The sequence below is a fragment of the Mesoplodon mirus genome (assembly GCF_964341445.2).
Source record: "Mesoplodon mirus genome assembly, chromosome: X".
Taxonomy (NCBI): domain Eukaryota; kingdom Metazoa; phylum Chordata; class Mammalia; order Artiodactyla; family Ziphiidae; genus Mesoplodon; species Mesoplodon mirus.
The window spans coordinates 98,192,524-98,206,713 of NC_138981.1; positions in this window are offsets into that span (position 1 = coordinate 98,192,524).

Sequence of the window (14,190 nt, forward strand, 5' to 3'; positions counted from 1 at the left end):
TTTCCTCATTGTGAAAACGAGGTTCTTGAAAGCTGTTGCCTGAAGTCCTGCCCTGGTCTCTAATATGATTCCAGCATTTGCCAAGCTCAGCCTTTATACCTTTGTACTTTAAAAGCAGAAACTGTATGGTTCCTCATTTACTTTGAATTGCCTCCCTATAAACATCACTCCCCCACCACCACCCAGAAAACTCCTTTTGTTGTTGAGATAATAAATTACTTTTAATACAGAGATGAGATTTCTAAAATCAAGCTTACTGGAAAACTACTTAGCCACTTTTAACCTTTTCTGGAAGAGAGTGGCATATAAATAATAAATAAATGACATGAAAATGAAACAGCATACTTAAAAGCCCATTTAAACAAAACTTAACAGGATTTTTAAGGACACGAAGCAGAGACATCAAAATCTCTCACCCCAGGAAGTTCATTTAGTGGGCTGGGGCCAAGGGTATTCCAGGAATAAAGCACTGCAGAAAAAATCTTGGAGGTGAGAAGACAACTTGTACCCAGAGATATCTTTAGCTTGACCAGAATGGTAAGGATGTTTAGGGTCACAGAAACGAATGCAACTTAGGTTACCATGTAAACAAAGTGGAGTGATGGCTTGTGTTGTAGTTAAAAGTTGGGAGAAAGCTAGGCAGTCTAGTAGTTATAGTCATAGTAAAAGTAATGATGCTATTACCATCTAAGTGAAGCATACTATAAACCAGGCCCTGCACAAAGCATTTACATGTATTTTTATATTTATTTCTCACATAATTCTATGCAGTTAGTACTTTTAACCTCATTTATAAATTGAGGAAACTGAGGCTTATAAAGTTAATGAAATGTTCCAATGTCATACAGTCTATGTGTGTCAGAACCTATCTAAAGGATTTGCCTCACTCCAAGGTTTATGTTCTTAAATACTATATAGAGTGTCTGTACTTTATTGTGGTTCTGATAATTCCAGGGGTTTGGTCTCCAGCTTTGCTTAAGAACTCTGTTGCTGACATACGAGTGTATACTTTTCTTTGACACACCTTTACATGAGCTCCATGTTCACACCTCCTTCTATTTTGCAAACATGACTTGTGACATGTTACAATTAACTAAAGCTCATTTTACAGTTGCTCCATTTTGTTTTCTTAATGTAGTTTTGAGTGACACATTCTGCTCCCTTGATGATATTTAGCTCAGAAAGGTGCCTAGGTTGTCAGTAACATGCTTCTTAGTTTGCATCCATTTTTAAAATCTGATCAGTGTCCATTTCAAAAAATAACAGGGTTTCCCATTTTAACATCAACAATAGTAAACATTGGCACTCATGATATCAAAATGAATTTTAGCCATTTAGCTGAAAGATCAAGCTTGTTTACAAAATAGCAATGCGAATAGGTGTTTTGAAGAAAAACATTCCGAATTTCTTACTATTCTGTTTGAATATGCCAGTGTTCTTTTATGGGCCTATGTTTAAAATTTTCTTGTTGGGCTGCTTTTGTGAGAGTGCCTCTTTCTCCCCTTCAATTCTGCTTGTAGCCATTGTGTATACAGAAAGGTACAGATCTGTCCCTCTGAACTTAAAAGTTATGTTATATACTTAAGAATATATGAACCAGAATGAATTCATGCATTGTGCTAGGAAATAAAGATGCGGGAGTGAATTAGAAATCCTTCTTACCTTCCAAGAAGCTGACTGTCTACTCTAGCATTACCTAAAATGTGTTTCTTGAAATTTTAATATCCATTGAGACATTAGATCTTTGAAATCATGAATATTCCCAGTATAATTAATATATTTTAAAGTATTGAAAGGTTTTAGATTTATTGGATGGGGAGGAGCTTGTTTAACTTTCTTTAACCTAGAGAAACCCAAACTTACTTGACAACAGATATTTTCCTTCCTTCATCTCTCTCTCTCTCTCTCTCTCTCTCTCTCTCACACACACACACACACACACACACGTTTTTATTAACATTTACAGGATATGTATTCCAATAAAACAGGTTGGAAATGCCAATCTACTCCATTGGGAAATAAAGGAGGTAAAACAAATAGATGTGGTTTCTTTCTTACCTGGCATCATACCTAGGGAAAATCTTAACTTACACCTGCATCCTTCTTAGAGGATTGCTGGGGAAAGGCATGGACTGTCTGTTGTTTATGAGACAATATTTTTATGGAGTAATTCTGTTTTTCAACTTTTTAAGGAATATTTACATTTAAAAGTAAGCTTACTGTAACTCATTCTATTATCAAAATTCTGGTCTAGACCTCTTTCATCTATCTACTGTATATTACCAATATTAACAAAGCAAGAGATAGTTCTAGTTTGAAAGTTCTAATTCAAAACTCATGAATCATATTTGTGCTAATCCAGAATTCCTAAACCAAATTATTAGTCAATTTTAACTCTCTGATATTTTTCTTAAATATGCCATGACTATTATGGGTAACTTGATTTCCAAGTTAATTGAGTCATTATAATTTATTCACAATAGTTAAATAATGTTTGAGCATTGCACAGTGTGAATAATGTAAATAGTTTGAATGTTGTCTTAAAGCACCAGACTGGAACAGTGATATACATACTCATCTTAAAGGATTTTGTCAACTCTGCTATACCACTTTGAGGTAGCTTTTTCTTTGCTTTGGCAAGAAACAGGGTATTTGCACTGTTCTAAATAGTTAGACAGCCAGTATTTCTCCTGTTGGTAGTTTAAATATAATTTCTAATTTCAGCTGAATTCTCTAAACAGAAGGCACCATGGCACTTTTCCAATTATGATTTTATCAATCCAAGTTACCAAAATGAGTTAGCTATTTTGTATAAATCAACAGTCTCTCAGAGGAATGTAATTTCTAGTTTCAGAACCTCAAAAGAAAGAATGTTTTACAATCTATTACATTTTCAGAGGTATCACATTACAACTTGATATCATATTCTTTTTTATTGGTGTTCATAATTATGTGGGTCAATAAAAAACTAGCATGAAATAGCAATTCTAATCATATCAGTAGGCATGTTCTCAAAGTCAGTTTAAATAATTTATGACAGAAAATTAGTATAGATTTTATGATTTGTTTATCTAGATGTCTTTCATGTGCAGAGACTAAGAATTCTTCAGGTTTTCCACGGTGCTCAGTATTCTAATTGCCAGAAATATTACCCCTTGAAAGTGATTTACAATGACAGGAAAAGTTGCAGTGACATATATTCTGTCTTTATGTATCCATTTGTTCATTTATTCATTCTGTCAACATGTGCTGAGTTCCTACTTGGTACCAAGCACTGAAATGGGTATGGAGATATACAGCTGAATAGAACACAGAGCCTGATCTCATGTTTAGTGGATAAGAAGAACCTACAATATATAAAAATGATGAGATATCTTAAGAACTTTACTAGAGATGAAAAAATGCTATAGAAACTCAGAGGCAGGAGCAAAAAGGAACTTGTGTCAAAGTAGAGATAATTCTAGGAACCAGGCATCAACAAAGTTGAAGTAGAATTAGAGTATTCTTGGGGAGCTATACAGAGCATAGAAATCCTTTGTTTTTATTACCGCCATTACGTGAAAGTCATTTCATCAGTCATGTTAAGACTGGGCTCTAGGGCTTCCCTGGTGGCACAGTGGTTGAGAGTACGCCTGCCGATGCAGGGAACACGGGTTCATGCCCCGGTCCAGGAAGATCCCACGTGCCGTGGAGCGGCTGGGCCTGTGAGTCATGGCTGCTGGGCCTGCGCGTCCGGAGCCTGTGCTCCGCAATGGGAGAGGCCACAACAGTGAGAGGCCCCCGTATCGCAAAAAAAAAAAAAAAGACTGTGCTCTAAAAATTCAAATGTTAAGTGTAACTGAATTGCTTAGTATCACAAATACTTTGAGGACCTCAGTCCCTACACTCTAACAAAATAAAATTATGTCAAACCAACATGAAGCCTGACTCATAATAATGTTAGTTTTAATATCTCAGGTGTATTCAGATTTGACAACTATTGGAAAGAGTAGAAATTTGCCCTATACAAAATAAAAGACATGAATTAATTTAAATTGAGTTCAAAACAATGCAGCTTAATTTAACTTTTAATTTCTCACCTATATACACAATTATATTCTATGAGAGAACCACACTTCCACTGGGTCAGGAATAACAGATGGAATAAAATGTGTAATACCCATTCTGAAATTACTGTTTGAACTCATTTAGGAAGAATCTGTCTTTATAAACTGCTATTTGATTAAATAGCAATGTATAATAAAAGCATTATAAATCCTTGGTTCTCTACTTCTAAAGATTAGATCGACTTCAGAATTTAAAATCCATATGTATTTTTGTAGTTGTCAGTTCTTTAAAAAATAAAATTTTATGGCAACGTAAAGAGATCATTCAAATTAATAACTACAACTACAGTTCCCTTATAGAACCCTAAATCTTCAATGCAAATGCTTTGGGTATTACACCTGACTGGACCAAGTGTGCTATGTGCATGTGCTATGTGATAATTGAATCTGGGAGTAATTGCCCAGGATTCTGTTCAGCCATAATTGCAAGTAACCAGGGGCAGAGCCATGGAGAATTCATAATCAACAGGAGGTGTTTTGACACAGAATGACCAAATGAGATATTTTAGCAACAGAAAGAATGGTGTGTTTCACACAAAATAGAGGTGGTGGTCCTGGCATCAGGATCAATGGAGAGGAGGAAGAAAAGAAACATTGGAAAAGAAGTTCAGGGAAAAGAAGTTGAAAAGAAGGGTAATGTGTGCATAGGTTTACTTTTTTTAGCAGAAGATAAACTTTTGAGCTCAAGTACTAAGAGCTTAAGCAATTAGTATGAAAGGAGATCAGATGTGGCAAGACTCACTCTGTCACTCTTCATAATCTTTATGGATTAAAAGTGACTGTCACTGGTAGTCAAGACAACGTGTCTTTATACAATGGAGCATAAAAAAAATAGCTTTGACCAGTCAATTTAAAATCCCTCAGGCCCTTTGGGGAGAAAAAACATGTTTCACTGAAGAGTCTAGCTGTTTGAAGAACAGTAGGGATTAGATCCAGCAGGTGCAAGGCTGAGGAAAGCTTTCAAAAGAAATTAAATGTTGCTCCTACTATGATCTTTACAAACCACCACCTTGTGGGGCCTGCAGGGTTTTAAGGTTACAAGGGATATTCATAAAAACTGAAGTTTACAACGGTCTTGTTATGGTCCTTAGAGGATGCCAAGGATCTAATGCAATCATTTACTAATATTCAATCTGTTTGTTCCTTCTACCTGGAACTCTTCTCCCTCGCGTGACTTCCCTCCCACACCATTTAGGTCTCTGCTCAAATATCAACTCAGAGAGATGACTCCCTGAGCTCCTCCTCTAAGTGGCAATTATTTTCTATTCCTTTATCCTGTTTTATTTTTCTTCATAAGGATTTTACTGCTTGACATTATATTGCATGTTTGTTTATCTTCTGCCTCCCCTATTATCATGTATGATCCTTGAAAGCATGGAACTTATCTAATTTGTTCATTGCTATAACCACATTGCCTGGAATATGCCATATGCAAGATAAGTCCTCAATAACTATTAGTGCAAAAAATTAATTTAGAATTTAATATATTAGTCAATGAGATTCTTTTAGTGTGACATGCCATATTTTGTTTTCGTTTGGATGAGACACAGGATGGTTAAATTTTGATGGGTGAAGAATGGAGAGAAAGGACCTAACCATCAGATTAATGTCCAGATCAGGATAATCAGAGTGGAAAACCACAGTATGGAGTCTTGGATACCTAGGGCCTATGAAGACACTTTGGACTATCCCTCCTAAATGGAGAATGACAATCAGGAGATGGGTTATAGAGGAGATAATAGTAAGGACATCTTCTGAAGGAAGCAGTTTAGATGCAGAGGATCATAAAGGAATAGAGATAAATGAAACATGGAGAAGAAAACAGCAGGGTCAAGCACAGGTAAACAGAGCACCCCACCTTTATATCTGAGTTCTCACAAGGATCCAGCCTATTCAATGTCCAGCACTGTTACAGCTTGGGAAACACTGTCCTCCTTAGGTATCTACTTTTTTTAATTGAAGTATAGTTGATTTACAATGTTGTGTTAGTTTCAGGTGTACAGCAAAGTGATTCAGCTGCATATATATGTATGTATATATCTTTATTATTTTTTGATTATTTTCCATTATAGTTTATTACAAGATATTGAATAAACTTCCCTGTGCTACACAGTAAATCCTTGTTGCTTATCTATTTTATATATGGTAGTGTGTATCTGTTAATCCCATACTCCCAATTCATCCCTCCGCACTTCCTTCCTCTTTGGTAACCATAAGTTTGTTTTCTATGTCTGTGAATCTGTTTCTGTTTTGTAAATAAGTTTGTTTGTACTATTTTTTTAGATTCCACATATCAGTGATGTTATATAATATTTGTCTTGGTCTGACTTACTTCACTTAGTATGATAATCTCTAAGTCCATCCATGTTGCTGCAAATGGCATTATTTCATTCTTTTTTTATGTCTGAGTAATATTCCATTGTATAAATGTATATATATTTATACACACCACATCTTTATCCATTCATCTGTTGATGGACACTTAGGTTGCTTCCATGTCTTGGCTATTATATTGTAAATAGTGCTGCAATGAACATTGGGGTGCATGTATCTTTTCGAGTTTTCTCCAGATTTATCCCCAGAAGTGGGATTGCTGGATCATATGGTAACTCTATTTTTAGCTTTCTAAGGAACTTCCACACTGTTCTCCACAGTGGGTGCACCAGTTTACATTCCTACCAACAGTGTAGGAGGGTTCACTTTTTTCCACACGCTCAACAGCATTTGTTATTTGTAGACTTTTTAATGATGGCCATTCTGACTGGTGAGGGGTGATACCTCATTGTAGTTTTGATTTACATTTCTCTAATAATTAGCGATGCTGAGCATCTTTTCATGTACCTGTTGGCCATCTGTATACCTTCTTTGGAGAAATGTCTGTTTAGGTCTTCTAACCATTTTTGATTGGATTGTTTGGATTTTTGTTATTGAGTTGTATGAGCTGTTTGGAAATTAATCCCTTGTTGGTCGTATCATTTGCAAATATTTTCTCCCAGTCCGTAGGTTGTCTTTTCATCTTGTTTATGGTTTCCTTTGCTGTGCAAAAGCTTATAAGTTTGATCAGGTCCCATTTGTTTATTTTTGTTTTTATTTCCATTTCCGTAGGAGGTGGGTCAAAAAGGATCTTGCTGTGATTTATGCCATAGAGTGTTCTGCCTATGTTTTCCTCTAAGAGTTTGATAGTGTCTGGCTGTACATCTAGATCTTTGATCCATTTTGAGCTTATTTTTGTGTATGGTGTTAGGGAGTGATATAATCTCATACTTTTATATGTACCTGTCCAGTTTTCCCAGCACCACTTATTGAAGAGGCTGTCCTTTCTCCACTGTACATTCCTGCCTCCTTTATCAAAGATAAGGTGACCATATGTGCGTGGGCTTATCTCTGGGCTTTCTATCCTGTTCCATTGATCTATATTTCTGGTTTTGGGAAGGCAGATTCTTTACCACTGGACCACCAGCTCTCTCTTTAAATTGCAACAACCAACTTAGTTTTAGCTGATTAGCCCCCATGATTTCAGTGAGTCACTTAACCTATCTATGCCTAAATTTCCTCATAATTAATCAATTTGCCTCAGAATTTTTGTAATATGTAGAAAAGGCAATCTAAGAAAAGGCATTTTGAGTTGTATAAAAGTATTATGTGTATGCTAAATCCTCTTGTTATGTATATTATTATATATTATTTTGGGTACTGAATCAACCACTTTCTGAAGTTCTCACTAGTTGTTTCATGATACCAGCCTGCCACCATTGTTGTCCTACAGGTTCAAAATACCAAGTAAGAAGGCAGACTGTGTAAGTAACATTGTATGTGTGCCTAGCATATACCAGGAACTTTCTTGGATGTTTTAGTATATACCATCTCATTTAACCTGCACAATCACACTGTGAGTTAAATAGTAAGATCCCCTGGTCTTGTTTGATTGGAAGCTGAAACTCGTAGGCTTTAATGTCTTTTTGCCTGAGGTCACTTTGGTGTTAAGAATGAAACTCACGTTTCCAACTAAGTCTGACTTCTTTCAGAGCCTATTCTATCTTCTTCCAGAACTGTGCTGCTTTGTGAGGAGCAACTAAGGTCTCTTTAGGAAGTAACTTGTTGGCACATCTCAAAGGGCACAGATATAGTTTGACTGGAGTAGGCAATTACTAAATTTTGTAGAAATGAATTTGAAGTATTTGTTTTATAAATTGACATGTATACATATATAGATAGCATGTATAGATACAAATCATTTCTGTTCACAGCTGTGTTTTCTTTATAAGCCCACTCTGTTTCCTAAGAGCCTGAGGAAAAATGTGTTAGAAGAACATACAGTTCCATTCTTAGAGTCCTGTTTTTTAAATATTGCTTTTATGTCAGAAAGAGAGACTTTTCATATGACTTAAATATTTGGGGAAGAAAACATTCATTTAATAAACTAATACACACGGGCCTCCCTGGTGGCGCAGTGGTTGAGAGTCCGCCTGCCGATGCAGGGGATACGGGTTCGTGCCCCGGTCTGGGAGGATCCCATATGCCGCGGAGCGGCTGGGCCCGTGAGCCATGGCCGCTGGGCCTGCGCGTCCGGAGCCTGTGCTCCGCAACGGGAGAGGCCACAGCAGTGAGAGGCCCGCATACCGCAAAAAGAAAAAAAAAATAAAAATAAAAAAAAATAAACTAATACACAGAGCGACCTAGCTGAATTTAACATTCAGACACTCTTTGGTCACCAGATCTACCTGCCCATAAACCCAATGTTACAGAGAGTGCTTTAAGCAGAAAGTAGAGCCTCGTGAGCCATGTGCTGAAGAACAGTGTGGAGGGAGTAAAGGTTGATGTGAGAAAAACAGAAGACATAAATGAGCTATAATAAATTATGAATTTCAAATCACTGTCAGGGGCAGATCTTAGAAACACTGTCTTATTTTCTTAGTCCATTCAGGCTGCTATAACAAAATATCACAGACTGAGTACCTTATAAACAACAGAAATTTATTTCTCACAAGTCTAGAGACTGGGAAGTCCAAGATCATGGCAACAGCATGGCTGTGTTCTGGTGAAGGTCTTCTCCCAGATTGCCGACTTCTAACTGTGTCCTCACATGGTAGAAGGGGGAGAGAGATGTTTTTGGAGCCTCTCTTATAATGGCACTAATTCCGTTTGTGAGGGCTCCACCCTCATGACCTAATCACCTCTCAAATGTCCCACCTACTTATACCATCACCTTAGGCATTAGATTTTCAACATATGAACTTTGGGGCAACACAGACATTCAGACCATTCCACTTATGAAATAGAAATATCAAGAATAGGTTTAAAGTCTAAATCTAAGGTCATTTTGGTTGTGGGGTGTGGAATATGGTAGAAGAATATGTGTTAAAGCAATCGTACAAATTCTGATATGAGACAAATTCTGATATGAGACAAATTCTGATATTCCATGTGTTGGGTTAAACCAAGCAAGAACTAGTATAAGACAGAACTTTAAGCTCTTGAGAACAGAGATGTTAAAGCATGTTAGGTAGAGCATTGAAGTGGTAGGAGGATAGGTTCTTGGATTCAAACAGATAGGTATAAGTTCTGATTCTGCAACTTACTGGCTATGAGAACCTGGAAAATTACTTAACGTTGTGCCTCAAGTTTCTTCAGCCTCAAATGAACATAAAAAATAATACCAATTTCACAAGATTGTTGTGAAGATTAAATGAGACAGGCAATATTAAGTATGTAATACAGTGCCTAGTACATAAAGCACTGATAAGTATTAGGTGGTTTCATTGTCTTCTGGCATTTAATGACTAACTCTGAGGCCTGCCTGACTTTTTTTCCTTTAAGGTAATCTGTTTGGGAGCAGGGGTGTTGGATTCATTTAGAATGCTTCCTTTTTTCCTAAAATTTAAAACTTTCGAAATGATTAGTTTAGATTTTAATCTATTTTCTTCATTTTTTGATTCTCTGATAAATCCTTTCAATTTGTCTAGTTCTCCATTCAACTTATTAATCTTTAATTCTATTGTGCTTTGTCAATTATTATTTTCCATTTGTTCTGGTCTATTTTTACCAGCTATGTGATATTGGGCAAGTTACTTAACCCATCTGAACTTCAGTTTACTTATCTATAAAGTGGATATAATGGTAATGCTAATTTCATAGTGTTGTTCTGAAAGGTCAGTAAAAAAAAAATACAAGTAAAGCACTTATTACAATGCCTGGTATATCAATATATATTGTTGTTTTTTATTGTTATTGGCATAATAATAGCTTCCTTATATCTGCTATGAAGATTACTGTTATAATGTATAAAGTTCCTAGCACATAATTGGCATTCACTGAGCAGGACTGTAAAGGGCTAAAAAGGATTAGTTATTACAATGATTATTAACCACAGTCATAATAAAACACACAGGATTATCTCACAGTAGACCACAAACTTCCTCCAGTCTGACCAATAAAGAGCTTAGCCTCTTGTGCTGAGCCTTGCCAACAAAGCAAACATGAGATAGAGCAAGTACTGGTATTTGACCAAATATGTTAACAGAAAGCAATGATGAAGGAGAGCGAAATAATAGCTATTTCAAGAAAGAGGTACTGCTATGTCTCAGCATCAGCCAAATCGCATCACTCAATGTAAATCACCTACCACTTTATTAAATACTTTCTGTATTCACAACACTGTGCTATATACTGAGAAATGACTAGGATGTGGCCCCTACCCTCTAGCAAATCACAGAGATATGGACATCCACTTAGCTAGACAGTTATAGATGAAAATAATGCAAAAGCAGACTGTGGTTAGTGCTAAAACAGAGGTGTAGATAAAGATGTCTAGGAGCATAAAAGGATGAGATAAAAGCAATTTGTTTGTTTCCACAATGGCACTGGGAAAAATACAAATCTAATTTCAAGGAATTGGGATTAACTAACAAGTAATAATTTAATTAAGGACAATAATTTCACACAAGCTAAGTCAAAACAGAAGTTATATAAAATATAAAAGCATCAATATGTTTAAATTTATTTAGTTTATAGAAGAAATAAAGATCAAGAAGGTGTATATGTGCAGGTCGGATTTGGAAAAGGGACATGATTTGTTGTCTGGAGTGATTTTGGATCTTAGTCTGAGAGATGTCCAATTGAGTAAACTTTATTGCTTTTCTGAAAACAAGGGCAAAGAATGGACTGGAACCCAATTATAGCACTAAAATTGAGGAACAAAGGTAATATCTTTGTAACAAGCAATCAGTGAGAGAACAAATATGAGTGCACAGTCAAAGAGTAATTATTCAGAACCATTTGGGTGTGGGGAAGCAGAGTCTTCTTTGTCAAATAGGGAGAGATTTTGCACTTCATGGCTTCAGTCTTTGATAATGAACATGGGGATGAGTAATATCTCTGGCCAGCCTCCAGATATTCAAGTAATTGATATTAAGCAAAATCTGTTGTGGGGAATGTTATTTAAGGAATGTCTACAATACTCTGACAGTTGAAGAAAGGGATTTGTTCTCCTGAAACCCTTTTTTTGTTTATACTAAGAAGTAGGGCCATTTGCTAGTGCACTTTCTGACAAAGATAGAAGAGACACAATTACAGCATTACAAAAGATTGAGTGCACTGGCACCTGACAATACATAGATGAGTCTGCAAAAATAATGGACATTCCCTCAGCAGGAAATTAGTCTGAAAGAAGATAATAACCGTCAGCCAACTGAAGGATTTAAGCCTACTTGAAGGATACGATTACCACTTGAAACTGGGATATAAGAGCCAAGGTTCCTGCAATTATCCAGTGAAGTGGGAAATGAAATCAAAGTTACTGAACTACATTAGTGACCTGAAGTATAAGATGAATGCAGTAAAGCTTTATATCCATGACCTCTGTAATGTGCCAACATCATACTTTCCAAAATATGTTCTCCTGCTGATGTATTTTGAATCTTTTGTGTAGACATGATGTTTAAGACTGAGTTGTATAAGATCTGGGGCTTTTAAATATTAATAATGGTACTAACTCAGAGGAATGTTGTAATGCCTGAGTGGATATGAATGTGTAAGTGCTAAGGGTAATGTCTGGCACAATAAGGGCTCAAGAATAGTATCATGTGGCCATGCGATCCAGGGCTACTATATCCCTGCCGCAATTTTCATAGATAAGCTCCCCATCCAGAGCTCTCAGCTATATCCTACAACTCTTCACAGGAAACAGCAACTTCTGTTATCTTTCACAACACAGGGAAGCTCTCAGGGAGACTCTGGTGAAGGAGTAACCTCTGAGGACTTCTCCTTTCAGAAACTTCCAGAATCCCAAAGAAGAAGTGAAACAGATAGGTGTACATCTTCCTGCCTATTTTCTCAACTTCTCCTTTCTAATCCCCATAATTCACTGGGGCTGGTAGGATCAGAATTTCCCTTTTCATGTGAACATGACTACTTCCTCTGTGTAAAAATCTAGACCAAGTGCCTTTGCCTCTTGTTGTTAATTGTGAATAAAAGAAGCTTAGGAAATCAATATCCCTCTCACTCTTTCCCTCCATCACAAAAGTGCCAATTTCTCCATATGCTTGCCAACACTTGTTATTTTCTGCTTTTCTTTTTTCTTTCTTTTTTTCTTTTTTTTTTAATAAATGTAGTAGCAATCCCAATGGGTGTGAAGTCATATCTTATTGTGGTTTTGATTTGCATTTCCCTAACAATTAGTGATGTTGAACACTGTTGCATGTGCTTATTAGCCATCTGTATATCTTCTTTGGAGAAATGTCTATTCAAGTTCTTGGCCCATTTTCTTATTGGGTGGTTTTTGCAATTGTTGTTGGGTTGTAGGAGTTCTTTTTATATTCTGGATATTAATCCCTTATCAGTTATATGGTTTGTAAATATTTTCTACCATTCCATAGGTTACCCTTTCACTGTGTTGATAATGTCCTTTGATGCACAGTTTTTAATTTCGTTGAAATTTAATGTATCTATTTTTTTTCCTGTGCTTTTGGTGTCATGTACAAGAAATCATTGCCAAATCCAATGCCATATATTTTCTTTCTTTCTTTTTTTAAACTGGAGGTGTAATTGACATACAACGTTGTGGAATTTTAAGGTGTACAAGGTGATGATTTGATACATTTATACATTGCAATATGATTACCATCATACAGTTAGCTAACACCTCTATCACATCATATAATTTTTTATGGCGGGAACATTTAAGATCTGGTTTCCTAGCAACTTTGAAGTATATAATATGGTATTAATGACTGTAATCATAGTGCTGTGCATTAGAGCTTCAGAACTTATTCATCTTCTAACTGGAAGTTTGTACCATTTGACCAAAATCTCTCCAATTCTGCCACCCTACAGCCTCTGGTAACCACCATTCTACTGTTTCCAGTTTGGCTTTTTTAGATTTCATATGTAAATGAAATCATACAGTATTTGTCTTTCTCTGTGTGGCTTATCTCATGTAATATAATACCCTCAAGGCCCATCCATGTTATTCCAAATAGCAAGATTTCCTTCTTTCTCATGGCTGAATATATATATATATATATATCACATCTTCTTTATCCATTCACCCATTATTGGACACAAGTCATTTCCATACCTTGGCTATTTTGAATAATGCTGCAATACACATGGGAGTACAGATATCTTTTCAGTGTCCCGTTTTCATTTCCTTTTGGATATATATCGAGAAGTGGAATTGCTGGATGGTACAGTAGTCCTAGGTTTAATTTTTTGAGGAACATCCATACTGTTTTCCATAGTGGCTGCACCAATTTATATTCCCACCAACAGTGCACAAGGGTTTAATTTTCTCCGCATCGTCACCAACACTTGTTATCTCTTGTCTTTTTGATGACAACCATTCTAACAACTGTAAAGTGATATCTCATCATGGTTTTCATTTGAGTTGCCTTGATGATCAGTGATGGTGGGCATCTCTTCATGTACCTGTTGGTCATTTGGATGTCTTATTTGGAAAATGTCTATTCAGTTCCCCTTGCCCATTTTTAAAATGAGATTGTTATATAAGTTCTGTATATATTTTTGTATTAACCCCTTATCCAACAAATGGTTTGCAAGTATTTTCTCCCATCCTGTAGGTTGCTTT